Genomic DNA, 8,000 nt, shown 5'->3' on the forward strand with positions numbered 1-8,000 from the left:
GTAAATTCTTCTCAGGGGGTGAAAGAAACAGCGTCAGCTTAGAAACATGACCTAGCTTCAAGTGATTCCTGGTTGGAACAGCTCACTTCCCGTGTGACTTCGGGCAGGTTATTGAAGTTTCAGCCCCTTCCTTAGTAAAATGATACTACTCCCCAGTTTTCTGCTCCCACAGCTAATGGCATCTCCATCCCAGGGACCGAGGCCTAAAGCCTGGGATGCAAGAAGGACTCCTCTCTTTCTCACTCCCACCCCCAATCCAGTACCAAACCCTGTCGGTTCTACTTCCAAAACGTCTAGAATCTCGTCACTTCTCATTACCTCTGCTGCTACCTCCTTGTGGGAGCCACCGTCATTTTTGCCTGCATCACTGCAGTTCTCTCCCAACCGGCCGCCACGCTCTGACCCTGTTCCTGTCCACTCGGTGCAGCCAGACTGATCCTGTGAAAATGTTCATTGAACCACTCCCGTATCCAAAAGTCTCCAATGGAAAGCATTTTAGAGTGAAAGCCAACGGTGTTACGAGGACATGGCGGGCCTTGTAGGGATGCCCCTGCGACCTGTCACCTTGTCCCCCACAGGCCAGCTCACTCCTGGCTGGCCACACCGGCCTCCTTGCTGTTTGGCTGCTCCTGTTTCCAGAGCTTGCCAGTAAAGCTTGCGGCTGGACTCCTTGCACGTCTGGTTCCCGTGTCTGCAATCCGCTTCCTCAGGATTTCTGCCTGTCTTGCTCTCCTGAGTCCAAGTCTTTGCTCCGCTGTCACATTCTCACTCAGACCTTTCCTGATCACTCTATTTGAAGTCCTCCCCCTCCCCTCTTTGCTCTATTTCTGATGCTGTAGCACTTTTCATCCTTGTCACATGGGAAATTATTTCATGGCTACGACAGCCTCTAAATCCACAACTAGGCAAGCTCTCCTGGAAAGGCTCGCAGATCCAATTAGGATGATTGAATCACATGGTTTATTAAATCAATTGAAACTCACACAAAGAATGATGGGGTTCCTTTACATGCTTCACACAGCACATGGTTAGAAAAACCATAGTACCTGGGTCCACAGCGACACCGATACTCAAGATGTCTGTTTCTCTCTCTCTCCCTCACTACCGTACCCTGATAGTTACCAGGACCAGAGTTGACTTTGATCATGGGGTCTCAGCAGACAGACAGGGTGTTTGGAAGTATTACATGGCCCTGGCTGTTGCTTGTCAACCAGCCTTCTGAGCAGCAAGGATTTTGTGTTCTTTGGGCAAAGGTCACTTAGGGCCAGAACACATTACCTAGCTGTGTGGCCAAATTAAGAACTCACGAATACTGAGTATCGTTCGCGTGTTTTAGTATCGTGACTATCAGGTATCCTGGCCCTGCTGTTTCTTCCTATCTGTGTTCTAATTCATCTTTCTAACACACCTCGCTTACCACTAATTTTCTTATTTATATATGCTCACATATGAGTTCCCTCCGTATCAGTTGTTTTCTTCTACTGCTGAATTGAATATCCTACACAACATGGCAGATGCACCTTACAGCCTTCCAATGAGTCTCATGGTTTGGCTCTTTATTTTGTTTATCATCTGTCTCACCCAACTGGGACAGACGTGCCATGAACAGAGAATTTGTCATCTGTGTTTCTCAACCAATGTGTCTCAGCACCTGCACGTGCACCTGGTACAAAGTAAAGACTTAAAAACTAAAGGTGGAAATACGGATACAATTCTGAAAACCATGACGATAAAGTGAAACAAGGTGTGAACTGCACTAGGACGGGAGGGACAGTGAGTTGGAAGAGGAAGAGATGAAGAAAGTGAAAGCCAAGTCCCGCAGCCCCTGTCCTGCCGGATGCCAATCCCTCTCCCGGCCGGGGTGTGGGCCTCATCGTGCTTATTCTGAAACTGGGGACATCGCCTCCCCTGGAAACGGTCACATTTATTTCTTTGCTCTCCAAGTGGCTTTTCCTTTGCCCACCTCACTCTCAGTCACACTAGCTGTAATCATGCATCTTGAAGTAATTCAATGAAGCAACTGTCCCAGTTGTCCTGAGACTTCAAAGCCATTGTGAGGACTGGTACTTACAGCGACTTCAGGTATTGCAGCCTCGAGCGCCCAGGGCCATAGGCCTAGTGTTAGAATGTTCTGCCGTTATAACAAAATACTACAGACTGGGCGGCTTAAGCAAGAGACATTTGTTCTTCACGGTTCTGGAGGCTGGGAGGTTCAAGATCAGGGTGCTGACTGATACGGTTCTGGTGAGGACTCTCTTCCCGGTGTGTGCTCCTCGCTGTGTGCTCACATGGTCTTTCCTGTGTGTGTGCAGGGGGGGAGCTCTCTCCCTTTGCCTATAAGGCCATCCAGCCCTGTTGGATTAGGGCCCCATCCATATGGGCTCATTTCACCTTAATCACCTCCTAAAGACTCTGTCTCCAAATACAGTCACATTAGGAGTCAAGACTTCAACATAGGAATTTGTGGGGGCACTGAGTTCAGGCCATAGAAGGCCTGATTTCTGCTGAGCAAAATATCTTTTTTGATGTTGCTTATCAACTTAAAAATTATGCATTTCCTGTGAAATCCACAGTTAATCCTTTGCAACTCCTGTCCTGCTTCACGCATTTCATTGCCTACCTCCTTTAGAGATTTAAGTTTTGATCCTTGGCCTATAGGTTTAGCCAGCAGCTAGATTTTCCCAGAATGAAATTTAGGACATATGACATCACAAGTATGAATGTGCTTATGGATGAATACGACAAAATGCCTGAGGTTAGGATTGTTCTGGAAAAGCACGGATATATGTATAACAGTGATGATAAATGATAAATGACAATTCTCTGTTTCTGTACCCCAGTGGTTTGGGGAGAGCTTAATTTAGCTTGCTGTTTAATGCCTCTCACATTCAACCAAAATCTACTTGTTAAATTAAATTTTTGGATAGCGAGGAGCTTATCGGTGTTGGACTATAAAAATACACAGGTTGACAGCTGACACAGTTTTCCGCGGCAGAATTTGGCAAGTTTTCTTTGGCCATGATCCAAAGCAAGAAATTAAACCTTAGAACTCTGTACACAGAGATGCACCCTGATCTATTCTAATTCGAATTCTCTTCTCTTTTCTATTCTATTCTTCTACAATGCCTGTTATGGCTTACCTAGTTGGTTTCCAAAACAGGAGTCAATTGCAACTGATATTTTAAAAAACACTGTCCTAGTGGACCAGTCCACTAGGCTTTGGTTTCCTTTTTGTTAAGAAATATTTTGGTTAACCTGAAGGTTTTTGCTGTTGTTTTTTTTTTTGTTTTGTTTTGTTTTGTTTTGCTGTTGTTGTTGTTGTTAAAATACATATGGATACTAGTCTTGGCTAGAATCTGGAGAAAATGATTTCATCCTCTTGGACACTTATCTCCTGCAACTTTTTTGGCCACAGATCAGAAATTTTCAGAACTGGAAGTGGTCAGGTCAGTATGCATCACTCGAATTCTTGTGCTCATGTGAAAGCTCCCAGTGTCTGGTAATAGGGACCCTAGAGAGGTAAATCACAAAAATGGGTTTTTCTGACTTTTGACTTTTCTGAACATAACTAGTCTTCAACTTGGTTTGCTAACAGCCTACTTGCCAAGATCTCGTTCTCCCTTAAAAAGCTCACAGTGTGGTTTTTGTTTTATTTTGTCTCTCATTTCCTCCCCGTTTTTTCCAGGTCACAGTCCCACTGTTGACTTGGTGATTGTGGTTTGAGGTCACCAAGAAGCTTAATCTAGTGAGGGAGGACAAAAACCCCAAGATTTTATTGCACACTCAAATCTCCATCTGATGACAAGGAGAGCTGCAGAGGAGCTCAAGAACTTGTAGAATTTTCAGTGGACTCACCTAGAGAAAATTAAGGTTGAATCCGCTAGTTGGTGAAGAAAGGTGGATCACGTGCTGCCATCTATGGGCGATACTGTGAAACAGCAGAGTGTAAGTGTTGGCAATTTTTAATGCCACTTGTTTTTACAAAATCCTGTTTTGGAGGGGACTATAATTAGTTTCACTTATTTTCCAATATTTTATTTCCCAGGCAGCTTGGCTTCAAGCTAAAGCATCTGTAGATGGGAATGCCCATCTTTCACCCTCATGAAGCTCGCCTGTAAAGTAGACCAAAGGGAAGGGGGAGTTCCCAGTCCGTCTCATTACTGTCCAAGTCGCCACACTTCCCCTTGAGGACGGTTTGAGGGGAGGCGAGACTGTCTGCTTCTGTCAGAGAGATTTCAAAGAACATACTGTTCCCGTGCTTTAGATCTTTCTGATTGCTTCATGGGTCTCCTGAGATGACCAAATGTTATGTGCAAAAGGCAGCTTTGAAGCAAAACAAAATATTCCCGCCCTCTTTGGAAGCGTGTTGATTCTAAACACTGCACCATTGTGAATAGGTTTATTTATTAGTGAGGGAAACCAGACATCAGGGCCCTGCTGCTTCCATATTTAAAGGGTCCCTGTTCATTAAAAAAAAAAAAAATGAAGACATACCCAAGTGGAGTTAACAAAATTGTACATACGGAATGTTTACACTGGAATATCATTATCATTCTTACGGAGAAACGCAATGCAATTTGTGTTAACCATTACGTAAGTGTAAGATTTATTTCCAATATTAATTCATAAAGCACTATAGCAATAGAATGAATTGCTATTGCCATGGAATGCAAATTTAAAGCAGAGGGCTAAGCCCTTAACTCAATACAAGGATACATCAGTGAACAAAGCACACTAAAATCCCTGACTCTAGAGCATACGTTCTAGTGGAGAGGGAGGGGATACACAGTGGATAGATTAAGTTAATTGTGTATATAGCATGGGAAGTAAGTGCTATAGAAAAAATAGGGTGCAAGGAATGGAGATCGGGAGTGTGTGTGGGGTTGAAGGTTGTAGTTTTGAGTCGTGCGGTCATGGTACACCTTGTGGAGCTGGCATTTGAGCAGGGACTTACAGTTCCTGATGAGTTAGCCATGTGGATATAAAAAGGAGCATTCCAGACAGGGGAAAGGAGCAGCTTGTGCAAAGGCCCTGAGGCAGTATTCTGAGGTGGGTGTGTGGGGTGGGGGAATGGGGAGTAAGAGGAAATGAAGTTGGAGAGAAATGCTGGGAGGGTGGCTTGGGGTGGCTCGTGGGCTTTTACTTTTTCACTTTGGCTTTTATTCGTGAGTGCAATGGGGAAATCATTGAAGGCTTTGAGCAAATGAGGAATATAATCTGATATAGCTTTTAGAAGAATTATGCTAGCTGCTAGTTTGGAAACAGGCCATTGGGAGTGAGGGCAGACACCAGGCATGGTTAAGAGATGAGTGGAGTAGCCCAGGAGGGGGATTCTGGGGCTCGCACTGGGCTCACAGGGGAGGTGATAAGAAGACACCTGATTCTGGATATAATCTGAAGATGGAACCAACAAGGTTTGTGGATGTAGATCTGTTGTGAGAAGTGAGAAAGGGAGGGGCAAGGATGACCCGAGGCTGTGGGCCTAATGCACTGGAAGTTTGAGCTGGCGTCAACGAAAATGGGGAGGACTGAGCATAAAGAAAGTTTCCGGGAACATACCACAGCTTCTCTTGGTCCTTTCAGGGGGTCTTGGGGATATATGAACAGCCTCACTGGGTCATACAATCAAGAGTCTAAATTTACAGCTTTTTGGGACACCTAGATGGCTTAGTAGGTTAAGTGGCTGACTCCTGATTGCAGCTTAGGTCATGATTTCACCGTTCGTAAGAGCCAGCCCCCTGTCCGTGAGATCGTGCCCCGTGTCAGACTCTGTGCTGACAGCATGGAGCCTCCTTGGGATTATCTCTCTCTCTCTGCCCCTCCTCCTGCTCCTCCTGCATGAGCTCTCTCTCTCAAAATAAATAAACATTTTTTTAAGTTTTTTTTTCTTTTTTTTTTTTTTTTTTAGTAAATAAATCGACAGCTTTTTGGCTGCAAAGGCTTCCTCTGTGAGAAGGCCTTCCTAACCCCATCTTCACAGAAAGTCTCCCCAGTTCCATCATGACTAGCAGGTGTCCTTCATAGACTCCTTCACACTTTGTACTTCTTCACACTGTACACTGTAGTTATGATTTTATATTTGTGTGATTATTTGCTTAATTTCTATTTCCCTTACAAGGCTCTAAGTGCCATGCGTATGGGGAGTGTGTCTGTTTCTCCTTCCAATCCCATTCCCGCCTGCTCAACAGGCCTGGCACATGATAATCTTCCAAGAAATGTTAGTTGAAGAAAGGATAGATCACAGTGAGATTTTAGGGGCCTTACAAGACCCTCAGGAGTCCAGAATTTGTAAGCCCTCGAACTGTCCAACTACCCTCAGTTTATTTAACTACCCAGACTGCTTTAGGTCATGGACTTTTAGGTGCTAAACACAGGCAGTAGTGGAGTGGGCCCTGTTCTAAGAGGCGGCTGTTCTGGGAGGGGGAAGGCAAAGGGCCTGGGTACATGCATCCTGAAGGAACAAATTTGCTTTGCCTTCCTTGCCTCTGTGCCCCAGCCATTTGCTCTCGTTCCTTCTCCTGCGGCATGGTCTGGATAGTTTGCTCACCAACGATTCCACTGTTGGAGGTGTCAAGGGGGAAGGGCACGAGCTGACTCTGCCCCCCCCCCCCCCCCCCCCCCCCCCCCCCCCCCCCGCCATGGTCCTGCTCCCAGGGCAACATGGACCTGGCCTGGGCTCCGGGTCACTTATGCTTCTTCCCATGGATTTTGGAGCCAGAGAGAAGATGGGAGGTCCATAGACTCCCAATAAGGAACATACCTCCTCGCTCTCCTCTGTCTCAAAGTTCACACCTTCCTTATTTTCCACACTGTATGTTACAGGTCCTCTGACCCTTAATTTCCTTCTCACTCCCAGATTTACTCTAAGGCAGGGTTTTTGAACTTCAACACTATCGACATCTGGGGCTGGATAAGTCTTTATTGTGGCTTGGGGGACAGTTGTGTGGTGTACAATGTTTAGCAGCATCTCTGGGCTCTATGCTACAGGTGTCAACAACACTTTCTTTCTCAGTCGTGACAGCCAAAAATGTCTCCAGACATTGCTAACTGTCACCTGGGGGGTAACATTAACCCCAGTAGACAGCACTGGTCTAATGTGTGGCTATATTTTGTAGAATGCCTTGTGACCCCCTGCTCTGGAAGGCCTCACTGCTCTGGCCCTCCCTTGACCCATCTCCTCAAGTAATCCTGTTGTGTTGATGATGCTCGATCAGAAGGGTGGTTCTGGCCTCTCTCTCCACCAACCACTTCATCCTGCAGCCCTCAGAGCTGCCCTTATAATCTTCCGCATCCCAGCTTTCTGATGGGTTTTGGAGGCGAGGGTAGTGCTGCTCTTTTAGACGTTGTCTGAACCTTCACCCCTGTAATAATCATGTTTTTATTGTCTGTATTCAGTATTTCCCTTGTTAACTTAAGAAATGCTTTTTGGTTGATTATAATACTGATGATGGAAAGCTCACAGAAGTTGTTAGATGCCAAAATAATCTTTGGCAGAAAAGCCTGGGAAACTCCCGAGTCAGTGGGAAAATTACTGGGTTTTGTACGATATGACAAGCCATCACGAATCCTGGGAAGGGGGTTGTTAGCAGGTCTGCAAATGGGGAAACTGATGAAACGCAATTTGTTATGAACAGTTACATGAAATGTGTGGTTCAGTAGAGATAGAAACAGATCTCAGCTTTCCAGACTATAATCGGAGAAAGAGGAGCTCGGAGAAACTTAGAGCCCAAGGGCCCTCCAGAAATCAACAAAAGTCCCTCATTCAGGAAATAACAGAACATCGGGCCAAGAGAATAATTGCTTTGCCCAAGGGATGTAAATAGCACTGGAGTCTAGATTTGAACTCAGATCTCTCAGTTCTCTGTTCTGAATTGTTGTGATGTTTCCTCAATCCACAGCAAAATGAGAAAAATCAGGACAATTTAGAAAGGTTTTTGTAAATGTGAATTACTTAGATTCTAAAAACTGTCCTTTATCTTGAGATGTATGCCTTTAGGGCC

This window comes from Herpailurus yagouaroundi, unplaced genomic scaffold (genome assembly GCF_014898765.1).
Source record: "Herpailurus yagouaroundi ecotype Mexico unplaced genomic scaffold, PumYag 198, whole genome shotgun sequence".
Classification (NCBI taxonomy): Eukaryota; Metazoa; Chordata; class Mammalia; order Carnivora; family Felidae; genus Herpailurus; species Herpailurus yagouaroundi.